Genomic DNA, 26,120 nt, shown 5'->3' with positions numbered 1-26,120 from the left:
TGTTGTTTCAGCAGCTTCAATTTCTAAATGTGCAATCTCCAAACTCCCGCTCTCCACAGAGTCCAGCACGGTCTGGGCGACCCCCGTGACCACCTCGTCATTGCTCGCAGACACCGGAGCCGTACCTCTGCAGCCTCATCTGTGCTGCTGGGAAAGAGATTTGAAAGCAGCTCAAAGTGTTCGTCACCCATCTCACCTTCAATTCCATCACTTTCTGCATCATCGTCAACAACTTCGAGCAGATATTTGTAGTAATCGTCCCCGGATTCAGCATCATCTGCAATGATTTCACCTGAAAAATATAACATCGCGTACGGAATTATTTGTTCATGAAATAGCGTGCCAAGTTTAAAATCAGCCTTTTGTTTGGCCGCCGAAGCTTGGCTTAAAATTCCAGGCTGTGGAACTTCAGTGGGACTGAAGAAATTGAAGAACGGATCATTTGGTTCAGTATTTATCGCTGTTCTTGAGTACTCACACTCTTGTCCTTTGGTTTTGTTCGAATTTTTCTCACTGTTATAGTTGTACCCTCCCTCCAGTCGATTGTGCAGCCTGTGCAGCCGAAGATTCCTGGTTCAAGGAACCATTTAAGTGGCCGTGAGTCCAACTGATACACTTTAGTGATCACCTCATTTGCGAAATACTCATTAGGCCCGAATGTAACCTCCAGAGTGAAGCTCTCCGGCTTCCCATGCCTTGTCCATTTAACACTCACATCTCGCAGATGCTTTAATACGGGTTCATCATGATCTCGTATCATGCCATTGAGCCTATGCACGTTCTTGAAGACTGTTAACCAGAATTGCGGAATGCTCACCAGCAGTTCCATCGCCTTGTCTGATTTGTCGTCCTCCTCTAGGATTTCTTCTGAATCCTCATACACCGTGCATACTGTAATATCTTGCACTGTGATACACTGTGCTCAGGTGACCAGCCATCTTCTAGGACACATAGTCGCTCGACTAGATTCAGGGATTCACATGATTTTATCCCAAGTACTGAGTCAACATCCATGTCCACAATGTGAAAGAGTAGTGTGTGATTCATGCCTGCCACTAAGGGCATTATTCACAAACATCAAAGGTCTCCATAGTTCTTGTTCCAAAGTCTATCAGCCCTAGCCGATCAGCGAAGTCTCGCTGCACATTTATCTTTTGCAAAGCAGATCGACTCATGAGGTTGACTGTCGTTTCGTTACTGGACATCTGAAGCTGGTGGGGGCCCTCAGTCCGTCCATCTCAGGCTACAGTATTTTCTTACCCGTTGGGTCGCCTCAGGCTGCAGTTCACCAGACCAGTCTTCAAGCCGAATGCCTAACGTTATGACTGCCATCACTATCTTTAAATCTTCAGCACTCGTGGTACCATGTTGTGTTTGGTCCTTTATACTTTTACGAAGGAATCTACCAAACACATTGACTTGTCCAAACCACAATCTTTTATTGAGTCCCGTGTGGTAAGATAGCAATCTGATACAGAGCACGTTATCATGGACTCTGCATCTACACCTAGCACCTAGCACTGACATGTATGTCTTATTACCCTCTCAAACGTCTTCTGAAGATCAACAGATGTGGCTCCCCCTAAATGGGAGTCACTGGTCACATGACCTTGGTCTCGAGACCACAACGTGTCTCCACCGCCACCTGCTGGTTGGAGGTCGCACACCGTCCATTGTGAGAGAGCCCATAGGCATACCAACGCACCTCTGATTACGCTTCCTGAGCTGACGGCCCCTGCCACTTTGTCCCAGGCGACACTGGCTACACTGTTAATCACCCTCCAGACCCTTGGGGAACAGGACAACCCTCCTTGCCTCCACCACATCTAGGAGCCTCCTCAGGTCTGCATCTCCAAACCTTGGGGCCAGTCATCTCAGCTCCATGGCTGTGAGCTGAGTGGGTTGATTGTGCAAGAGCCATTTAAGTGCTGCTCAACCTTGTTAGCGGAGGGGGCTGGCGAGGACGGTCCCAGCAAATCAGCTGGCGAGCCTACATTTGCGGCATGAAACCTGTGAGTTCTTGTTAAGTGGACCAATTAATGTTGAATAGCATTGCCGGCCTTGCCGGACCGAGCGCTGGGAAGCTTGCGGCAGTTCCTGCTCACTACCACACTTAGAAATCTTTCTGGAGCATCATGCCCAATGTCTGTCGGCAGGCCATTAGACTGAAAGGGTCATGCCAACATTGTCCAAATGTATTTCCAACCAGCAGTCACACAAGTAGACTTTCCAGCATGAGTGGCAACTCTCATTGATTTTTCTTTGTTGAGGGCCACACTGCTGTCCCACCGAGATCATCCAGTTATGCACTGGCGAGAAGGATTGAACCAAGTGAGTTCAGTGTAGCAGCATTGGAACTGTTACCTGTTGAAGTCACGCTCCTGAATCCCAGTTGTGACATAAAACGCTTCAGGTTGTGTGGTGGCAAAGTGATTCTAGGGACATTACAACTGTGTCAGTTTCCCTGAACAAATGAGTAAAGAAATCAGTGATATTTCCTCCTTGAATAGTCTGCTCACGTTCAGTGTCTAAGCTCACTTATGAAGGATGATCATTAGTCTAAAGCGATAGCGGACTGATGGTATTCAGTTTAAGCCAATGCCCTCAAAAAGGAGAGGGGAAGTTGAAAAAGAAAAAGAAAATCCTCATTTTGACATTTTTGATGAAAAAAAAAATGAAAATGAAAATCGCTTATTGTCACAAGTAGGCTTCAAATGAAGTTACTGTGAAAAGCCCCTAGTCGCCACATTCCGGCAACTGTTCAGGGATGCTGGTACGGGAATTGAACCGTGCTGCTGGCCTGCCTTGGTCTGCATTCAAAGCCAGCGATTTAGCCCTGTGCTAAACCAGCCCCTGTATAAATGGATACAACACTGGATTTGAAACAGAATTTATATTAGAATTTCTGGAATAGGTTGCTCCTAACATTGTCAAGAATTAATATACCAAACAATTATCAAATGAAATGCCAACATTCTTTGAACAAGTACTGGTTCTTGATAACTGGATTTATGCATATTACCACATGTAATAATTGGGTATTGAAAGAGAATTCTGTACAAATGTCGACTTCAGCAGAGATAGTTCTAATCCTGTATTCAATGACAAGATTATGATTATGTAGCTAGTGCCAGAAACACTCTTTTGGCCAATTTATTTCCTTTTGCTCCTTTCCTCATGCATGGATTGTGTCACGGACAGAGGAGAGATGGTAAGATCATTCCCCCCTTAAAGACAGAAGTGTTTTGAAAGAAAAGTGTTTTAACTCTTTGAGTGCTGTAACACACAAGAACAGACAAATGACAGGCTGTCTCATATATATTTTTTAAAATACATGTTTTTTGCTCAATATCTGAAATGTATACACAGCAGAATTCATTCACACAACCACACAAAGGCACAACAAACACACACAGAGGAAAAGGTCATTATTAAAGGCATAGCATGCACTGAGGTTTAAAAAGTCTAAGGGTGGGATTGTCCATCAGCCAATGCCAGAAAAGGGATACGTAATTGGGCGGAGAATCGGTTCCGACGCCGGAATCATGGCAGGTGCCGATTTCATGCCAAATCGGAATTCTCCGTCGTCTCGACAGTGACGTTAATGCGTTCCAGAACGTTAATACAGTAAACTCCGTTGGCATATCATTAACGGGCCTGATCCGATATTCTCTAGGGCCTCTGCGATTCTCCGCCTCCAACGGGCCAAATTCCGAACGGCACGGTTCACTTGTACTTTTAAAAATCATGAAACTGGCATCGTAGCTGATGAGGGAGGGAGAGGAGGTAGGACACTGAGAGGCGCGACCGTGGGCTGCCGGTCCTGACACTGGCTGGAATGGCTGGGGTGGAGGACTCTGCCGGGGCCGGGAGGGGGGTGGTGATGGGAAGAAGAGCCATGGGGCCGGGATGGCCCCCCACGGGACTGGGGGTGAATCCAGGCGGAGACTGCCATTGCCGTGGCCTGCAAGGCAGGCATCTTGCTGCGCACCCCACTGACCACCCACCTTGGCCTTCGTTCTGCAGAGTGACACCGGCCGTACTGGTGCCCTCAGTCCCCCACCCCTGCACCCCATCCTCCGCAATACTCCCTCCACCCACTGGTGGAGCATCAGGCGGCCCACCCAAGGACAACGCCCATTGTTGCCCCTACCAGGCGCCCGGCCAGGGACGTTGGAAAAGGCAGCGCCAGCTGCCAAGGTTTGCGATCACACTTGCTTCTTTCAAGATGAAGGCTTAAAACTTTGCAGGTCAATGCTTCCCTTTTAGCTCCACTCAAGAAATAGAGGTGGGAAGTTAAGGATTCACAGTGGCTTATTGCTTACAGTAGCTTATTCTGGCGTTGGTCCAGTCCAGGTGCAGTCGAACCCCTGCAGCAAGAAACTGGTTTGGTTCTTCAAATAGGCAATAAAAGACAGCCCTAATTCTCTGACTCCTGGTGTATTTTACACAGGATACTATTCCTTTGCTGGTTTGGATCCCTACTTTTTGCTTTAACTAACCTCTCAACTCCATTCTTCATTTTGTATTAAGGCAAAATATTAATTTCAAATGAATCTGTGAGGCCATCCTGCAAATGTGTGACGATTGATGACAATTAGGCTCCAGATTCACAGGTGCTGGCTTCACCCAAATGCTTGCTTTTCATCTGTGCATCTAAACAGCGGGCTGGATTCTCTGGGCTTGATTCTCTGATTCTGGGGCTATGTCCCCACGCCAGCATGGGAATGGGGCAGGGAAAATGGCGCAAAACAGCCACCGATTCCCCATTTTGCTGGGGGCTAGCATGCCAGCAGCGTAGAGCACCCGGCTCGAGCTGCCGATACGGCCTGGAGAATGTCCAGGTCTGTGGCAGCGCATGCGCACGGCGGCGGCCTCTCGCGGACCCGGCCCAAAAAATAGTGCCCCCATTTGGCCTGCTCGCACGCTCACGACAACCCCCCCCCACAGTGCCCCAGCCCCTAATAATGTCCATCCTGCCCGCGGATCAGACCTCCCCGACTGTGGAAGCGCTGGACTGAGTCCGCAACCGCCATGTCGAGTTCCCGACGGGTGAGACCACACGCGACCCATGCTGTCTGGAACTCGGCGGGCCGGGGGCGGAGCACCAGGGGCGGGCCTCAGGCAATGTCCTGAGGCCGTCGATACGTGGCGCGGTGTACTCGCTGAGTATGCCGCTTTGGAGGGGGCGGAGCATCGCAAAAGTGGCGCTGTCCCGATTTGGTCGGAATCGGGTATTCTCCGGCCGATCGCTGAACGTGATTTTGGTGTCGGCGACCGGAGAATCCCGCCCACTTTTCCTGAATGGATTCTCCGATTTTGAGGCTATGTCCAGAGGGTCGGTCTGGTTTTCCGATGAACTGGGTGAGGTCCCAGCACCGATGCTGTGCCCGAGTGCGAACCAGAGGCCACGCCACGTAAAGCAGCCAGCGTTCCCGATATAAACACCGAGAGAATTGCTGGGTCCGAGCCGCGCACGTGCACGGTGATGACCTGTATCAGTTGCGGTGTACAACATGGCGTCCACCGCGCACGGACCCGACCTGCCAGATAGTGACCCCCTTGGACCCCTATCGCCACCCCCGGACCACCCCCACCAGTATCCCCGGCTCCTGCCGAAGCCCCCCAGCCAGCGACACGGCTCTCTCCTGACTGTGGCGGCGCTGGACACAGTCTGCAGCCGCCACACCGGATTCATGAAAAGTGAAAGGATAAGTGTACCGCGCCATCAGGAACTCTGTCCACCGAGGGGGGGGGGGGGGGCGAAGCATCGGAGGAGGGTGCTCCGATGACGCGCCAATGCTCTTGCAACGGCTTGTGGCATGCTACGCGTTGATGGTGATTTTGAGGGGGTGGAGCATTCAAAAGGTGGCACCGCACCCGATTCCACCATATAAATGGATTCTCTGCCCAATCGCCGATGACAATTTTGGAGTCGGCAAGCGGAGAATCCCACCCTAAGTGTTAGCACAAGATTCATTAAGTTCCACGACAGCAAAGGTGGCGCCGCACCTGAATCTATTCAGCAACTGTTAAGGGACTAGCACCGGCGCCACATGGAACACAATCGATTCAGATGAGAAACGGTGCGGGATTTGCCGGATTCGAGATTGCCACTCAGGAGGCTGACAAGCTGCAGCCCCATATACACACCTCACTCCCCACACACACCACCCCAGCCATCAAGATGGCAACAAGGAGAGCAGCCCCAAGATTCATGGATGCCGAGCTGGAGACCTTCCTGGATGTGGTGGAGGAGAGGCGCATTCGCCATCCCACACACCTGTAACCCAACCCCTGCCCCACAACCTGGAGGGCGGGTAAACCCCCACCCAGCACCACATACTGGCACCGATACAGGCCGCCATGGCCAGGTGATCTGACCACTGAGGCCACCAGCTACACACCCCCTGGACTGCATGCGTCGGTCTCACACTGTCGTTTTCTGTTCCCCCGCCCCAGGAGAAGGCTGCCCATAACTGCTGGGAGCGGAAGGAAACTGGAGGAAGACCACCGGACATGTGGCTCCTCACCGTGGCAGAGCAGTGGGCCCTTGACATGGTCGGCGGCCCTTGGAAAGGGAGGTCGCAGGGTGGGAGATCAGCTGTGGGCAAGAAAGTGAGACCCCACTTAGTTGCGGTTCCCTGTGACATGTGTGTCAGTCACCCCCCCGAACATCATGCCCACACCACCCTCACTCCCTCAGTATCCCCACACCACCCCCACACCACCCTCATCCTCACACCAACCTCACCCCCACCACCTGTACCACCCCCAGCCTGCTTAATTGAAGTTTCCTATGACACATGTGTCAATCGCCCCCACACCACCTTCATTCCCCACCAACCTCACCCCCACACTACCCTCACGATCACTCTCACCCCCACACCATCCTCACCGTCACCCTCACCCCCACACCACCTTCACCCCCACACCACCCGCACTATCACCCCCACTCTCACCCCCACACCAACCTCACCCCAACACCACCCTCACCATCACCCTCACCCCCACACCAGCCTTACCCCTACCAACCGCAACGCCCTGCCCCTCAGTCTAACCATGCGTCTTGTCTTGTGTCTTGCAGGACCTGCTGGTGAGGCCCTTGCAAGTGCCACACCAGAGAGCAGTCCGCAGAGTAGCCCTCGATCTGAGATCCAGGACACCCCGGAGTTTCAATCCGAGACGACAGGGATTGCTCATCACAGCTGTCTTCAGCACCCTCCACCATCCCAGACCCACTCACTTTGGTTGGGCACATTAATGATGAGGCTCCTGGGACTGCCTCTGGTGTCCACAACACAGCTGATCCATTTAATCAGGTGGAGGTAGGAACACCCGAGGGGGCGGACAGTTGGAGGGCGGGCTGACCCCTGGAACGAGCTGCCGTCCAACGGGTTTCAGTCCTCTGGAACGGACAGTCCCATCAATCGAGGAGATGCAGTTACCGAGCCAGGGACTACATGAGGGGTTGTCGCCGAGCACCTAGTACCTGCAGGCACAGGTGCAGGAGTCCAACTGCATGCAGGAGCAGGAGGTGATGCCGACCATGTGTACCACCCAGGCCAACACCGCACGGGTGGCGTCCATGGTGAAGGCATTGGGGGCGACGGTTTTGGCTATGGATCAGCATGTCCAAAGCTTGAGGCACTCTGTGCATGTGCTGGCCGAGGCCCAGGACAGGGTTGCCGCTTCACAGGCAGCTATGTGTGACAGCCACCTGGAAATTGCAGCAGCTCATCTGAACGTGGCGAGGGCCGAGAATGTCGGTGGCATTGCCCAGGCCCTGGCCGACATGGCACAGACACAGAGGGAGGTGGCCCAATCCCAGAGGGAGATGGCGCAGGTGTGACACAGACCCAGAAGGCGGTGGCACAGTGAATGGGTGATGTGGCTCAGTCCCAGACAGAGACCTCCAACCATCCACGCCTTCGGGTGTTCCTATCTCCACCTGCTGCACCGGATCTGCTGTGTGGTGAGCACCAGAGAGTGTCCCAGGAGCATCTTCACGAAAGTCCCAACCAAGGTGAGTGCCTGGGGATGGTGGACGGTGTTGAAGACAGCTGTGATGGGAACTCCGTGTCGCCCTCGGACTCGAGCTCCGGGGTGTCCTGGGTCTCGGCCGAGTGCTGCCGTCTGGTCTGATCTCCAGTGTGCACTTACTTGGGGCAGGGGACACCAGATAGACCTGCCCCATCACCAGCAGTGTCTCTGGGATGGTGCAGGGTGTTGGAGAAAGCTGCGATGGAAAGTCAGTGTTATCTTCCGACTCGAGCTCCGGGGTCTCCTGAGTCTCGGGCCGAGGCATGGTGTCTGAGCTGCTCTCGCCGCTGCTCCGCTCACGGTGGAGGGGGCACCGGTTGTGCCACTGGCTGGGGGTGGGGCCCCCTGTTGGAGCCGCTCCATCACCAGCAGGTCCTGTAAGACACAAGATAAGATGCATGATGAGACTAGGTGTTGGGAGTGAGCATGTGGGTGGGAGAGGGGTTGGGGTGGATGGGCGTGCTGCAGGGTGAGAGTTGTGTGGGGTGAAGGGTTTGTGGGGGTGGTGTAGAGTGAGGGTGTTGTGGGGATAGTGTGGGGTTGAGGTTGGTGTGGGGTGGGGTGGGACTGAGGGTGGTGTATGGGGGTGGTTTTGGGGGGGGTTTGACACACGTATCATGGGGAACCGCAACTAAGCGGGGCTCACTTCCTCACCCCCGGTCAAACTCCACCTCGCCGACCTTCCTTGCCTCTGGGCCCCCGACCACGTCTAGGGGCCCCTGCTCTGCCATTTAGGGGCCACTCACGCGGTTGTGCGCTGCCTTCTCCTGTGGGGGTGGGAAACAGACAACAACAGACAGTCCGACGCATGCAGCCCAGGGGGTGGGTAACTGATGGCTTCAGTGGCCAGGGCACCCGGCCATGGTGACCAGTAAGGGTGCCGGCATATGGTGCAAGTTGGGGGTTCGGCCGTCCTGCGAGTGGGGGGTGTGATTCCTGCTGTATGGGAGGGAGCTTGGTACCAGCGGCACAGCGCTGCCGACTCACTCTGGCATCCTGAGGAGGTTGTGCAGTTTGTTACGGTACTGCTGTCTGATGCGGGCGGTGTTGCTGATGGCACTGGCCACCTCTGCCACCTGTGTCCAGGCACAGCAAACGGTGGCGGCTGGCAGCCTCCTTCCCGGGCCGGGGCACAGGGTCATCCGCTTCTCATTCACGGTGTCTAAGAGGGTCTTCAGATCTGCACCAATGAACCTTGGTGTCGCTCTCCTTACTGCCACCTTGTTGGCTGGGATGTTGTGTAGGGAGTGCAGTGTGTATATGTGGCTGCAGCTTGTCAGCCTCCGAAGTGTCAATCGTGGACCCGGCGAATCCGGCACCGTTTCTCATTGGAATTGATTGTGTTCCACGTGGTGCCGGTGCTAGCCCCCTTAACGGTAGTTGAATCGGTCCAGGTGTGGCGGCAGTATTGCTGTCATGAAAGTCCACAAATTCTGCGTTGGCGTCAATGTTTAGTGCTAAATTCTCCGCTTGCCGACGGCGAAATCGTATTCGGCAACCAGGTGGAGATCACTTTTGACTCCAAAATCAGGGGGCGCCGCCTGTTTTCGGGTGCTCCGGCCCTCCAAAACATCGCCATCGGTGAGTACGCCGCACCCCATTGGGACGGTCTCAGGACGTCACCTGAAAGCCCTCCATCGATGCTCCGCCCCATGGTGGGCCAACTTTCCGAAGCCGTGGGACACATGTGCTGTGAGTTTTCATCAACTTTGCGTGGCGGCTGCAGACTGTGTCCAGTCGGAGGGGGTGGGAGCCGTTCTGCTGGCCAGGGGGGCTTCGGCAGGGGCTGGGGGGACGGGTGGGGGGTGGTCCGGGGGTGGCGAGTGGGGTTACAGGGGGCCACTATCTGGCAGGCAGGGACCGTGTGCGGCCGGCGCTATGTTGTACGGTGCATGTGCGGCTACGGACCCAACAATTCTCCAGCCGTTTCTGTCGGGAACGGTGGGGGGTTTACGTGGTGCGGCTGCTCGCCCCCCATTGGGCGGAGCATCGGTGTTGACTTTTTCTTTTTTTTTTGGAAAATCTTTTTATTGGCTTATCTCTTATTTATAAAGAGTTATTCTGTATATGCATTACATTTTTATTGCCCTTGCTAATTTACTTTATTGTAGAGTGGTTTATTTTGTCCTTCATTTAACTAACTCTATGTACATTTCATTGCCCTTTGGATCGGTCTATAATTCCCCCCCTTCCCCGTCGTTCCCACCCCCCCTTTGGTTTCAGCACCCTTCCCCTTCTCTTGTGGTTTCCCCACCTTCCTTCCGCCTTCCCCCACCCCCCGCCCCGGGTTCGCAGTCCTTTGGTTCCTTATCTATCTTGTTTTTTTTTAATTCTTAGCTTACTCCTTGTTGCTGGTCTCGAACAGTTTTTGGAACAGGCCGACAAACTGCCCCCAAGTATCCAGGAACCTTCCTCTGACCCTCGGATGGTGTACTTAATCTTCTCCAGGTGGAGAAATTCCGAGAGGTCAGCGAGCCAGTCTGCAGCTGTGGGTGGTGCTGCCGATCGCCAGCTGAGCAGGATTCTCCGGCATGCGATAAGGGAAGTGAAAGCAAGGGCATTGGCCCCCTTCCCCATGTGTAGCTCTGGCTGCTCCGATACCCCAAAGATTGCTACTATCGGGCATGGCTTCAACCTCACCCCCACAACCTTGCACATTGCCTCGGAGAAGGCTGTCCAGAACCCAGCAAATTTGGGGCAAGCCCGTCTCCTGACGTCACCTGAAGGCCCTCTATCGATGTTCCGTCCCTGATGGGCCAACTTTCCGACGCCGTGGGACACATGTGCTCTGAGTTTTTATCAACCATGCGTGGCGTGTGGTTGGCCGGGCCCCTCTGGCACCGTTCACATTTATCCTCCACCTCCGGGAAGAACCTGCTCATTCGGGTTCTGGTCAGGTGCGCTCTGTGCACCACTTTGAGCTGCATTAGACTTAGCATTGCGCAGGAGGAGGTGGAGCTGGCCCTGCTCAGTGCTTCGCTAAGAGTCCCCAACCTACCTCTGTCCCCAGTTCGTTCTCCCATTTTTGTCTGGTCTCGTCCAGTGGAGTTCAAGCTCTGTCCAGTAGCTGTCCGTATATTTTCCCACATAGCCCCCCCTTCACGTTGCGTGTGCCTATCAGGTCCTCTAGTAGTCTGTTTTCTGTGGCCCCGGCGTTCCCTACTGACTCTTTGCGAGGAAGTGTTTTATTTGGAGGTGTCTCAATTCCTGTCCTTTTGCTAGTTTCCACTTCTCATCAGTTCGTCCAGTGTCGCCAGTCTGCGCCCTACATAGAAGTCCCAACCGTCAGTGTGCCCCCGTACCGCTTCCATCTTTTAAAGGTGGTATCTGGATTGGCTGGGGGGAATCTGTGATTGCTGCAGATGGGGGCCATAAGGGACATTTTGGTTATCCCGAAGTCTTGTCTTAATTGGGTCCACGTTCTTAGCGTGGCCGCTACCACTGTGCTCGTTGTGTATCTTGCTGAGGAGGATGGAAGTGCTGCTGTAGCCAGGGCCCAGAGGGTCGTTCCTTTACAGGATGCCTCCTCCATTTGTACCCAATCTGTGTCGGGTTTATGTACCCACCCACTCACTCTCTTTGCCATTGATGACCAGTGGTAGTATTGTAGGTTTGGTAATGCCAAGCCACCTTTGATTTTTCTTCCTTTCTGTGTCGGCTTGGGAGTTCTCGGGTTCTTAACCCCCCCCCCCCCACACACACACACACACACAAACATCATGATTAGACTGTCTATGTTTTGGAACAAGGCATTGCGGATGAAGATTGGAATGGATCTAAACAGGAAGAGGAACCTTGGCAGTACGCTCATCTTGATCGTCTGCACTCTCTCCGGCAAGGAGAGTGGGAGTGAGCCCCACCTTTGAAGGTCTTTTCTTACTTTCTCCACCAGGCTGGTCAGGTTCCACTTGTGGATCTGTGTCCAGTCTCTGGCTATTTGGATCCCCAGGTAGCGGAATCTGTTCTGGGCTGTTTTGAACGGGCGTTCCTCCAGCTCTGCCCCTCCCCCGTTTGGGTTCATTGGGAATGCCTTGCTTTTGCCCCGGTTAAGTTTGTAGCCCGAGAATGTTCCAAACTCTTTCAGTGTTTACAGTATTGCCTTCAGTCCCTCCTGTGGCTTCGAGACATAGAGGTGCAGGTCATCTGCATAGAGTGAGACTCTGGGCTCTCTGTCTCCTCTCCGGATGCCCTTCCAGCTTTTTGCGTCCCCCAAGGCTATCGCCAGGGATTCGATCGCTAGCGCGAACAAGAGTGGGGACAGGGGACAGCCCTGTCTTGTTCCTCTCTGTAGCTGGAAGTATTCAGAGCTGGTGGTGTTAGTTCGGACACTCGCTTTGGGAGTGTTGTACAGGAGCCTCACCCAGGCGGTGAACCACGCTCCTAGCCCAAACCATTCCAGTACCTCGAGGAGGTATTTCCATTCGACTCTGTCGAAGGCCTTTTCTGCGTCCAGGGAGATAATCACCTCTGGTGTTCTCTCCCCAGGGTGGAGGGGGAGGGGGGGCGGGGGTCATCATTACGTTCAGCAGCCGCCTGATGTTCGCTGTGAGCTGCCTACCCTTGACAAAGCCGGTTTGGTCCACTGCGACCACCTCTGGTACGCACCCTCCAACCTTTTGGCCTGGAACTTTGTGAGTATTTTCGCATCCACGTTCAGCAGTGAAATGGGTTTGTATGATCCACATTCCATCAGGTCTTTATCTTTTTTGGGTATCAGTGAGATTGTGGCCTGCACGAGCGTGGGAGGCAGGGTGCCCCTTGCCAGTGAGTCCGCGAACATGTCCCTTAGGTGTGGGGCCAGGATTGGTGCAAATATTTTGTAGAAGTCCGCTGAGAACCCGTTGGGTCCCGGTGCCTTCCCCGCCTGCATGGAGCTGATGGTCTCCGTGATTTCTCCCAGGTCTATTGGTGCTTCAAGCTCCCCCTGTCTGTCTTCCTCCACAACTGGTAATTCCAGTCTATCTAGGAACAGTTTCATTCCCGCGTCCCCGTTGGGGGGCTCGGAGGTGTACAGTCCCTGGTAGAAGGTCTCAAATGCCCGATTGACCTCCTTTGGTTCTGTTACCAGTCTGCCTCTGTTATCATTTACCTGCGCTATTTCCCTCGTGGCTGCCTGCTTTCTCAGCTGGTGAGCCAATAGGCGGCCAGCCTTGTCTCCGTGTTCGTTGAAGGTCCCCCGTGTCTGACGGAGTCGGTACACTGCTTTCCTAGTGGATAGCAGGTGAAAGTCCATTTGCCGTTTTTTCCTCTCCGCCAGCAGCCCTACGGTCGAGGCCTCGGAGTATTTTCTGTCTAATTCCAGAATGGAGTCCACCAGTTGTTGCCTGGCCACCCTCTCTTCCCGATCTCTGCTTGCCTTGTAGGCTATGACCTCTCTTCTAATCATGGCCTTCAGTGCCTCCCAAAACGTGGAGGGTGAGACCTCCACATTTTGGTTGTTACTAATGTAGTCGCCTATGGCCCACAATATTTGTTGGCCAGGAGGTCCGTGTCCAGCCTCCACGTGGGGCGCTGGGTCCGGCCTTTCTCCAACCTTACATCCATGTAGTGTGGAGCGTGGTCGGAGATGACGATCGCGGAGTATTCCGTTCCCGTGATCCCTGGAAGCACCGATCTCCCCACTGCAAAGAAGTCAATACGGGTGTGTACCTTTTGCACCTGCGAAAAGAACAAGAACTCCTTTCTCCGGGTGCAGGAACCTCTATGCGTTCCCCGCCCCCATCTGTTCCATGAAGGCTCCTAGCTCTCTAGCCATGCCAGACTTTTCCCCGTTCTGGGGATTGATCGGTCGGTCAGTGGGTCCAGCACGCAGTTAAAGTCACCCCCCCAAAATCAGTCGGTACGTGTCAAGGTCGGGGATTTCCGCCATGGCCTTCTTTATGAATGCTGTGTCATCCCAGCTGGGAAGTACACATTTATCAGTACGACCGGTGCCCCTTCCAGGACATCGCTGACCATGACGTACCGTGCCCCTGGATCCGTAACTGTCTTGATTTCCGTAAACCTCGTCCTCTTGCTAATTAATATTGCTACCCCCCCTAGCTCTTGTCCCGTAGCATGAGTGGTATGTCTGTCCCACCCAACCCTTCCTTACCAGCAGTCGGTCTTCTCCCTCAGGTGCGTCTCTTGTCGGTAGATTATGTCTGCTTTTAGACTTCTTAGGTGGGCGAAGACTCTGGATCTTTTCAATGGGCCGTTGAGTCCCCTTACAATCCAGGTAACAATTCTAGTGGGGTGTTTCTGACCCCCCAGTCCCGCGGGATCACCCATACTTACCCGGTGGACCCGCCCCTACACTTCGGGGTCTCCCTTTGTTCGGGGGTCATCCAAAATGGCCAGTGTCGTCGTTCTCACCATGGGGCCGGGCCCCAGCGCTCCAGAGTTTCCCTTTGTCCGGGGGCACCCAACATGGCCGCCAGCTATGTGGGCGTCGACGTTTTCATCGCAAAATTAGACACTTTCTCCGGACATAGCCTCGGACTCGGAGAATCCAGTCCTTAGTCTCAGAAACGGAGAATCCAACCCCATTTCCGTGATTCCTATAATGTGCATGTCTCAGTTCAATATTGGATGATGCGTTTACCAACCGCCGACCTATGTTGGTTGAAATTAGAGACAGTGTGGAGAAACATGTCTTTGTATTTGCAAAGTACAATGTTAACACACATTTGCTCTTACAAACTGCATGAAATTAGTAGAAAGCTCAGTTTGTGACCTATTACCTCTCTGTGCCCAACATTTCAGGACTATCAGCCACATCAGCAGTATGTCTGCCTCATTATATAAACCCCCATAAAGGTTAGGGAAATCAAATATTGCACTGAATATTTATTGAAATTCTTTTCAACAATAAAAAAGAAAGAATGCCCGAATTTTGCCATAATTAATGGCCGAACAATAAAATTGTATGAATGCTTGAGTTTGAAGTGTGACATTTCTGAGAATATGATTTCCTTGCTGGGCGATCAAATTATACCAAAAACAATTTCCTACTTCAGAATAATTTTCCCCACCTCACTTATTTCAACAATTTAAAAGTGACTGTTTAGAAGCACTACACGAAGAGTTGATGACCGTGGTTCTGAAGTGAGCAGAAAAAATGATCAGTAAATATAAGCACAGATTAATGTTGCTGGTCCATCAAACCTTCATTGTGCAAATATATTGCTAAACGTAATGGAATGTTTATTATGCTGAGTGTGAGGTTAAAGATATCATGGTTGGTATTTTATGAATCTAGTGTTGACTTTATGATATACTGCTGTGTTATAAATCATGCCAAGCCTACTTACAAGAACAAGAATCTAACATGAACAACTTAGTTATGACAAGAAAAATTAAAGTTTGAACTTTCGTCGATCAATCAATAATGTGAGCTTCTAAATTAGGAGTTTCGCATGCAGCACTTCAGATGTGGCGTATAAATGACTCTTGCACTGTAATTTTTCAATGTTGCCTACTGAGTGGTTTAGCTGCCGTAGAGCAAGCAGAAAACGTCAGGGGATGAGTCTCTCTGAGGGTAGAATTTGATGGTCAACTCAACCCCTCCTCAGAGCGGGTTAGTCATGTCAGGGAGGAGGGAGGGCTGAACAATACAAGGGAGTTGGCTGTAGAGCTGCCAGCAGGGGTGGGGCGGCTAGGAAGAAATGGGGGGTTCCAGCTTAAGGGGACCAACCTCCCCCTCAATCTACAAAAGGCAGCCCCCAAAGATCGAACTCCACTGTCCCACCACCCCACTTCCTTACTGCCTTTTAAAAATTGTATTTTAAAAACCGGGCTGGTCACTCCTGCATGGCATGGCCAGTATATTATCAAGATAAATTTGCTAGATTATGAGCCAAATTCCCGCTTGATTACCTCTTTAAATATCATGGATTGGCTGTTAATTTCATCAAACCTTCCATCCCCCCAATATATGGTGGTGAGTTGAGATTGGGTTGGGAAGGTGGTGGACTGAACCCTTTCCCTATTTTACATGCTCCCTGCTGGAAACTTATCCAGTGCAAGCATGTAAACTGCAGCCCCAGGTCTCAACCTTGTGGATGAGTTGGATAGCCAGAGTTCCCATTCAGAGGGGTAAGATGCCCCTTTACATCTGGGCCAGGGACACCCATGGTGGATGTCAGATGCAACTTGGAGTATGCCAGGTGCCCTCTGTGATTGTTAAAGTTATTGAATTTTAAAAATTAGGTATAAATATGTATAAGAAGTGCATAATCCATTACCATCAAAGTCATTGGAACTGTCAACAAACCTCTCAAAATCAACTGTCAAAACTGTCAAGAGGACTCGTCGAAGGTGCGATCAAGTTAGTGAGGCATTTAAAAGATGTGCCTTGTAAATTTTTGAAAATAATATCTGGAATGTTAAAAAAATTGCTTCCTATGGGTGTAGGTGCAAGGGTTGGCCCACAGGATATGGGGGATAAGCAGGTGGGTACAGGGCACAGGTTGGCATGCAGGGGTGAGGGCTGGCAGTGTGATTTTGATTCTTCATTTTCCAATCTTTCATGCATCCAGTCTGCACTCCTCCCATCTCAATGCTCCCACCCTGATCCCAACCCCATTCATGGCAGTTTTTTCCAGGTTGGGTGTGTGGACCGGGGTTTTCCATTCGATCCCAAACAGTGGTGGAAATACAAACAAAGGATGTAAACAATAAATCAGAGGTACATGGGGGCGCCACAGTAGCTCAGTGGTTAGCACTGTTGCTTCACAGCGCCAGGGACCTGGGTTCGACTCCCGGCATTGGTCACTGTCTGTGCAGAGTTCTCCCCGTGTCTGCGTGTGTTCCCTCCAGGCGCTCCGGTTTCCTTCCACAGTCCAAAGATGTGCGGGTTAGGTGGATTGGTCATGCTAAATTGCCCTGTAGTGTCCAAATATTAGGTGGGGTTGCTGGGGTACAGGGATAAGATGGAGGTATGGGCTTAGGTAGGGTGTTCTTTCAGGGGCCGGTGTAGACCCGATGGGCCGAATGGCCTCCTTCTGCACTGTAAATTCTATGATTCTACGCAATAAGATTCTGAGTGTAATCATGAGTGACTTTAATATACACATTGATTGGACAAACCAAACCAGCAATAGTATGGTGGAGGAATAGTTCCTGGAGTGTGTACGTGATTGTTTTTTTAGATCAATACATTGAGGAACCAACCAGAGAACAGGCTTATCTAGATTGGGCACTGTGCAATGAGAAAGGACTAATTAACAATCTTGTTTTGTGGGGTCCCTTGGGGAAGAGCAACCATTATATGAAATCATTTTTTAATAATTCATTTTTACGGGATGTTGGCTTCACTGGCTCGGCCAGCATTCGTTACCCATCCCTAATTGCCCAATTTAAGGTGGTGGTGAGATGCATTCGTGAATTGCTGCAATCCATGTGGTGTAGGTACATCCACAGTGCTACAAGGAAGGGTGTTCCAGGATTTTAACAGTGACAGTGAAGGAACGTCAATATATTTTCAAGTCACGATAGCAAGTGACTTGGAGGGGGACGTCCAGGTGGTGGTGTTCACATGCATCTGCTGCCCTTGTCCTTCTAGATGGTAGTGGTTGTGGGTTTGGAATGTGCTGCCTAAGGAACCTTGGTGAGATCCTGCAGTGCCACTTGTAGATGGTACACACTGATGCTACTGTCCTTTAGTGGTGGAGGGAGTGAACATGAAGGGATGCCAATCAAGCGGGCTGCTTTGCCCTGGATGGTGTTGAGTTTCTTGTGTGTTATTGGATCTGCACTCACCCAGGCAAGTGGAAAGTATTCAATTATATCCCTTTACTTGTGCCTTGAAGATGGTGGACAGGATTTAGGGAGTCAAAAGGTCAGTTACTTGCCACAGGATTCCTAGACTCTGATCTGATTCTCCGCCGGCGGGATGCTCTGTTTTGCCGGCAGCCTGGAATTTTCCCGATGGCATGGGGCTGCCCCATAATGGGAAACCCCATTGTCCAGCCGGCGTAACGGAGCATCCGGCCGGCGTGCTGAAAGAGAAATGTGACGGGGCGGAGAATCCAGCCCCATGTGCATGAATTACAACAATTATTTATTCCTTTCTGACACAGAAATAAAAGAGAAAAGAGGCTCAACCATGGCTTACAAAATAAATTAGGGATAATATTAAGTCCAAAGAGAGGACATATAAAATTTCCAGAAAAAAGCAACATGACTGAGGATTGGGAGCATTTCAGAATTCAGCAAAAGAGGACAAAAACTTTAATCGAGAAGGAGAAAACAGAGTACGAGAATACATTTTCAGGGAACGAAGAAACTGACTGTAAAAGCCTCAATAAATTTATGAAGAGAAAATGATTAGTAAAGACAAATGTCAGTCCCTTAGAGTCAGAAGCCAGGGAAATTGTAATGGGGAATAAAGAAATAGCAGAAGAGTTGAACACATACATTCGGCACGATTTAACCAAATTCGTTCTAACTGTGGTAGCGAGTGGGAAATGCTGGGTGCTTCCCGACAGTTGGCCCGGCGAGGCTGTCAGCGGTATCTAACGTTAATTAAGCTACTTAAGGAGGCCCCACGGGCTACATAGACATAGAACATACAGTGCAGAAGGAGGCCATTCGGCCCATCAACTCTGCGCTGACCCACTTAAGCCCTCACTTCCACCCAATCCCCATAACCCAATAACCCCTCCTAACATTTTTGGTCACTAAGGGCAATTTATCACGGCTAATCCACCTAACCTGCACGTCTTTGAACTGTGGGAGGAAACCGGAGCACCCGGAGGAAACCCACGCAGACACGGGGAGAACGTACAGACTCCGCACAGACAATGACCCAGTGGGGAATCGAACCTGGGACACTGGCGCTGTGAAGCCACAGTGCTAATCACTTGTGCTACCGTGCTGCCCTCATGCCACAAATGACTGTCCCACTGGCTGATTTGCTAGACCACGCACGTCAGCTGCCCGCTAACAAGGGTGAGCAGCACTTAAACCGATCCCGCAGAGCAAACTCTTCACAGCACGGAGCCATGCCACCACACAGACCAGCTGCACGATTTGGGGATGTGTACCTGGCCAGGCTCAGGGATGCGGTCGAGTCCAGATGGGGTGCCCTGTTACCCCGAGGGGCTCAGAGGGTCAGCCAGTGCTTCTGGGAGGCGAGTGAGGAAGTGGACCTTCCTGATCCTCTAGGCATGCCAGACCTTAGCCGCCACCACCTGTCCTCCATCCTCTGGCTGAACCCATGGGTCATCCCAAGGCTCGACCTCCAGCCCCTCCTGGTCCGGCTCCTCCTCATCCTCACTGGATACAGGGGAGGTACCAGTGCACTGGAGAAATGAAAAGGTGGTTCCATTGTTTAAAAAGGGATTGAAGGAAATGCCAAACAATTATAGGCTTCCATCGGTGATGGGCAAATTAGTAGAATCAATCCTGAGAGATAGGATTAACTGTCAAATAGAAAGGCATGGTCAGGGATAGTCAGCATGGATTTGTTAAATGTGGAAGATCTTGCCTCACAAATTTGATTGACTTCTTTGACAAGAAGGGTTGATGAATGTAGTGCAGTGGATGTTGTGTACATTGATTTTAGCAAGGCGTTTGACAAGGTCCCACATGGCAGATTGGTCAAAAATTAAACATCCATGGAATACAGGGCAATGTGGCAAGCTGGATACAAAGTTGACTTAGTAACAGGAAATAAAGGGTAATGGTTGATGGCTGCCCTTGTAAATGGAAAATTGTTTCAAGTAGTATTCCACAGGGCTTCCTGTTAAGACCCTTACTGCTTGACTTCTATATTAACAATTTGGATATGAACATGGGGGCGATTGGGAAATTTGCCAACGACACAAAGATTGGCTGAGTGATGGACAGTGTAGAGCAGTGTTTTTCAAACTTTTTTGCCCGGGAACCATTTTTGCCAATCGGCCATCTTTCAGGACCCACGTCGGCTGACTATCGTGACCCATGCTGGCTGACCTATGCGACTTACGCCGGCTGACCTTTGTGACCCATCATTTTCACTTACCTTTAATGTGACAGGTGAGCCTGCTTGGTCCTCTTGATCTCACTTGATTTGTTATTCAATGTTACATTTCTGATGATGAGGAAACATTCCTTGACTCAAGGGTCATTTGAACTTGTGGAATTCTCTACCACAATAGGCTGTGGAGACCAAGTCACTGAGTGTATTCAAGAAAGAGGTAGGTAATTTGGGGGTTTTAATGGCATCAAGGTGTATGGGGAGAAAGCATGAATATGGCATTGAGATGGAGGATTAGCCACGATCATACTGAATAGCTGAGCAGGCTCAAAGGACCAAATGTTCCTAGTTTCTATGGTTCTATGCATTTTCCTGATTCTGTGCTTTCGACTCGGGTGTGTTTTGATTTACCTTTTGTTCTCTTTCTCCCTTGTATTTTTGACTTTTACGATGTTTTGTTGCTTTTGATGTTCTCACTCTTTGTTTTGCATTTGTGCATTTACTGTTTGCCTTGCTTTCTTTTCACTTGGGTGATGGGTTATTTTTCTGTCACAATTGGCAGATGAGGGAAGAGGCAGCAGAGCCCAGAGACCACTTTTTCACACCACATCTGACAGCTGGAGGATGGGGAGACATTGCAGGTGTTGCTATTGGCAAAACAGCAAGTTATCCTCAGGCTGTAATGTGCGTGTGTGTGTGTGTGTGGGGCGGGGGGGGGGGGGGGGGATGGGTGTAGAGAGATGAGTGGCAAGAGCCACATCTTTTGGTAGACTGAAAGACATGTGCGGTCAGGATGGAAGTGTTCACAAGCAAACTGAAATTGTTTAACCCACCACTTGCCTCATGTTTGACACTAGCACATTGAGAAGAGACCATGGATATAATCGAGTATCACTGCCATTTTTATTTATTTCATTTTAATAATTTTCTTTACTGCAACATTCCACCTAATGGAAGTGCCACTAATTTCTAGTTCTTGGATTTGACACATAGACACATCCAGTAACCTGTCTTTAATGATGTTTCACAGCTGTTAGGCCACTTACAATTTGACAATGTTTTTGAATGAACTTTTTGAAACAAAGCATAAAATATTCATCTTGAATCCTTTATCATAGTTCAATCATTTAATCAACATTTACTTTGTTAATGGAACTTCCTGATGAAAAAGTGTGTCACTGTTTGTATACACACAGGATTAGAGCATTGTGCACCAGGTATTTCAGTGATTAGTTGAGGTACTCAAGCTTGATTAATTTGTTCAATCAGCAGCACTCAATCCATAAAATAGGACAGAGAAGCCTTTAGCATCAAAGGATCACCTGCTTAAAAAATCAATAAGGCATTCTGAACCACTTGGCATTTTACTGAGACATCTGCCAAACTACAAAAATTCAATTAGGTTATATTCGGATGGAGCTATTCAGTGTGTGTGTGTGTCCTACCTCAGTGTGCATCAATACGGTGGCTCATATGTCCTTTATTATCATGGAGGAAGAGTGCATCTTGAGGGCAAAGGGTTGGTGCATTTACATTAAAGTTCCCTTTGGCGATGTTGCTGTAGAACAAATGGGTCAACATTGCTGCTTCCAGAACACCCTGACCAAAATAAATTTTACCAGTACTGACAGCTACCGCAGCTGCTGTGTACATACTACTGTCAGTGGCAAAAGCTGCCATTTCTTTGAGCTGCAGTTAGTCTGAGTGCTCAGCCAAGCTGTGGAGTTCAGCAAAATCACTGTCCTGATTATTAGCTGTGGTGGTCTTCCTTAGCTATTCAGAAATAGCCCAGGATCAGAATATAAATTTGAAAATAGTATTTCAAAACAAATCAGATATGCAAAATTGCTTTACTGTTGTTTTGTGACGTAGAATCCATACCACACTGTAAACTCCACAACATAACTGCCCAGCCTCCTACACATGCTGCTCCCCATCAACTTGAGGTTATTCAAAGCTCTGCTGCCCATATCCTAACTCACATAAACTCCCAGTCAACCATTATTCCTGCGCTTGCTGACCTATACTGGCTCCCGGTTAAGCTTTGATTTTAAAACTGCCATCCTTGTTTTCAAATACCACCATGACCTCACATCTTCCCATTGTGCAATCTCCAATGTGATGATGTGTGGTGATTGTCCCTTTAAAGGCAACACAGCTGAAGGAGATCACCTGGCTTGGGGGACCATTTGGAACTGAGAGCGGGTAATCACCCCAGGGGTGGAGTCCACTCTTAGGCAGAAGACATGTCGAGACTGGGGCAGCCATGTGGGCTGTTGGGCCTCCTTACAAGTTTTCTTATTGGTAAGTACCTTTTGTATTTCTAACGAAGTCTGTAAAGGCGCATCAGTACATCCCACTGCACTACAACCCTGTCAGATATGTGTACTCCTCCAATTCTAAATTCTTGAGCATCCCCAACTTTAGCCACCACCGCGTTGACAGCCATACCTTCAGCTGCCAGGTTTTTAAGCATTGGTAAACCCTCCCTAAACTTCTGCACCTCTCTACCTCTTTTCCCCCTTTAAGATGCTCCTCAAAACTCACCTGGTAGCACGTGCACCTCTGAGTCAGAAGGTTGTTTGTTAAAGTTCCACTTGAACATTAAAATTAAGGCTGACACTTTTGAGTGCTATTTTGAGGGAGTGAAGCATTGGTGGAGGGTGCTGGGTGAAATTCTCCATTTGGGAGTCTGTGAACTGCCGCCGGAACTGAATTGCCCCTGATCTGCGCTCCAATCCTTCGTATGGAAAGTTTTGCATGGTGAGGATTGCGAGTGATTCCGAAGAGACTCCTGCTATCAGGCCGCCGTTTTGGGCTGGCCCGGAGAATATGGGGTGGGATTCTTTGACCCCGGGGCCGGTCGGAGAATCGCCGGGCTGGGCGCGATTCACGCAACGCCGCCCCGACACTAGTCCGCTGGTTCTCCGGCCATGGCCTGCCCGCGATCGGTAGGCCCCGATCGGCGGGCCGGCTTCTCCTGGTGGGGGCCTCTTTTACTCCGCGCCGGTCCCTGTAGCTGTCCGCCATATTGCGTTGAGGCCAGCGTGGTAAAGGAATCTAGCGCGCATGCATGGGTTCGCGCCAGTCGCAATGCGCATCCGCGAATTCGCGCCAGCAGCAGCGCGCATGCGCAGACCCGTGGCGCCCGTTTGACGCTGGTATCAGCAGCTGGAGCTGCATGAGTCACTCCAGTGCTGTGCTGACCTCCTGTAGGGTCCAGGATCGCTGCTCCTGGGGGCCTGTTGGCGCCGTCGTAAAACGCGACGGCGTTTACGACGGCCTCAACACTTAGCCTCAGGATCAGAGAAATCCGCCCAGGGTGCCCGGCCCACTAAGTGGATGCAAATAAGTCTTAATGACCCATTTGCATCCTTCCACTGGCGTGTGGCATGAACTTCAATTCTGACGCCAGCGGGCGGCCGGAGCATCCAAAAGGGCACCAATCCTGTTTTCTTCTCAGCTGCTTGATTCTCCACTTCATCGGGAATTCCACTACTGGCGGCATGAGGGGCTGTCTTTCAGATGAGATGATAAACTGAGGCCCATTTGCCACCAACAGTGGACACAAAAGAAATCCCTTGCCAATATTTTGAAGAAGTGCAGGGGAGTTATCCCTGATGCCTCAGTCTTACCTCTCAATGAACTTAAAAGAATACTTTTGTGCCTTGCTGTTCTCAAATTAACTACTGCCTTTCATCCATTACACTTCAGAAGTACTTCATTGCATTAAAGTGCTTTGAGATATTCAGTGGTCACACAAGGTGATATATAGATGCAAGTCTTCCTTATTTTTCACCTCCTTGACCAAGCTTTTGTCATCTGCCCTAATATTATCTTACATGGCATTATGCTGAGTTCATAATTCATTGAGGTGATCGCGGAAGGGATTAAGCTGAGGCCTTTTTGCTAAAAATTGATCATTTGGAGTTAGAGAGGAGATCAGAGGGGAAAGCACGCAATGGGTGAGATTGGAAGGAGAGATGAAATCAGGTAAGTGCAGAGGAAGAAAAATCTGAAGGGATGATGACATCAAAGAATTGTTGAAGCTTACAATCCTTGAACTTGAAAGAAAGATATTGCTGAAAATCCATTGAGGCAATAGATGAAAGAAAATAAACTAGATACCAGGACAGTTTTGAGATCGAGTTAGCTGATGCTGCTGAAAAGAATGGTTGAAGCTTTCAGAAGAATGGCTGGTGGAACAGATCACACGTTAACTATCCCACAATTGATATCACTCATTTCCTGGCATAGGTAGAAGGGCGAGAGCATCACAAATGATCAAAATGCAACAATTCACCAGCAATGCAAGAATTTTTTTTTTTTTAATTATCTCTTGGTCAGCGGTGTATTTAACAAATCAGCTAATGATTTGGAGCTAATCATAATATTTCCATATGGGGAAATTAACTTGCAAGCATTTGTGATAGCCATTTGCATTTCTGGTTACAGTAATTACGTTGAAGACATTTTAGTCTTCCCCATATCCAACTTAAATGATTTTACTCGTATTACTGAAAATATCCAAAATATCCTGGACAACGGCATCACTTGCCCTTGGAGAAAATAGGTACTGAACATATGCATTGCCCAAACAAAGAATGCTAAATAATACAAATGTTTGAGACTCAAGTGATGAATGTACAATCTAAGTTTTATGTAATGCATTTAAGCAGAATAATTAAGGAGATAATTAAAATAACCATGTATAGAGTTGAGGGGGTTGGATTATGAGGTGAGGTTGAGTAGACTGGGACTGTACTCGTTGGAATTTAGAAGGATGAGGGGGGGATCTTACAGAAACATATAAAATTCTGAAGGGAATAGATACGATAGAGCGGGGAGGTTGTTTCCACTGGCGGGTGAAAGCAGAACTAGGGGGCATAGCCTCAAAATAAGGGGAAGTAGATTTAGGGCTGAGTTGAGGAGGAACTTCTTCACCCAGAGGGTTGTGAATCTATTGAATTCCTTGCCCAGTGAAGCAGTTGAGGCTCTCTCATTAAATGTTTTCAAGATAAAGATAGATAGTTTTTTGAAGAATAAAGGGTTATGGTATTCGGGTGGGAAAGTGGAGCTGAATCCACAAAAGATCAGCCATGATCTCATTGAATGGCGGAGCAGGCTCGAAGGGTCAGATGGTCTACTCCTGCTCTTAGTTCTTATGTTTCTATATTTCCATTCGGTTGCATCGCTGGAGGCTTTTGGAAGAGTGGTTGGTAGAAGAATTTACACTTTAAATATCCCATAAGTTAATGCCACTCTTACTCTGACACAATTGGAAGAATGAAAGAACAACCAATTATCAAAAGACATTTAGCTTATCAGCAGTGTAAAGCTAATTAATAATTTGATTTCTTTTCAGTGTCTCTTGGACACTGGTGCATTTAACACATCAGCTAATGATTTTGAACTAATCCTTATAACAACAGCTGTTAATTCTCCAACAACTCTGAAGCTCACGGGCAAAAAAGCAAAGTGAAGTGGCATCAACAATGTGGTTTTAACAGGAGCATTAAGATTCACAAATTAGGAAGAGGCCACAGGAAATGTCATTGCAAACAAAACATGAAAATCCATCAGCAAAGCTCCAGAAACATATGAAAATGCAAAAATGTGAAGTTTAACGAAAGAACCAATAATCCACTTCAATCAGACAATTAATCTTAAAATAACTGAATGATACACACAAAAAGCAATTTCCACAACAAACATTTATTTTACCTGTCATCACATCAGGGGTGAAAGTGGAGGGGGGAGAAAATTAGGGAGAAAAGATTATGGCCGCGATTTAATGGCCACGTTGCGCCGGGTGCAAATCTGAGCGAGCCGGTTAGATCGTGGAAGAAGCCAAAGTCCGGATTCCACGCCGATTGATTTCCAATCTAACGAGCCTGCTCCGTTGGCGAGAACCAGATCCCACTTGGATGTGGAGAGAAATTAATAATCACCAATTAAGGCCAATCTTCATATTGTTAATGGTGATCTATTATACTCCTATACTCCTTATACACACACAACTGTGTGGCAAAATTCGGCTCCAACTCCATCCACAGGTTTGCTGATAAGACCGTAGTGGGTCAGATCTCAAAGATCGATGAATGAGAATACAGGAGGGAGATAGAGGACCTAGTGG

This window comes from Scyliorhinus torazame, chromosome 9, assembly GCF_047496885.1.
Source record: "Scyliorhinus torazame isolate Kashiwa2021f chromosome 9, sScyTor2.1, whole genome shotgun sequence".
NCBI classification, from domain to species: Eukaryota; Metazoa; Chordata; class Chondrichthyes; order Carcharhiniformes; family Scyliorhinidae; genus Scyliorhinus; species Scyliorhinus torazame.
The sequence above is the reverse complement of the archived record's forward strand: the minus strand, read 5'-3'. Positions refer to the sequence as shown.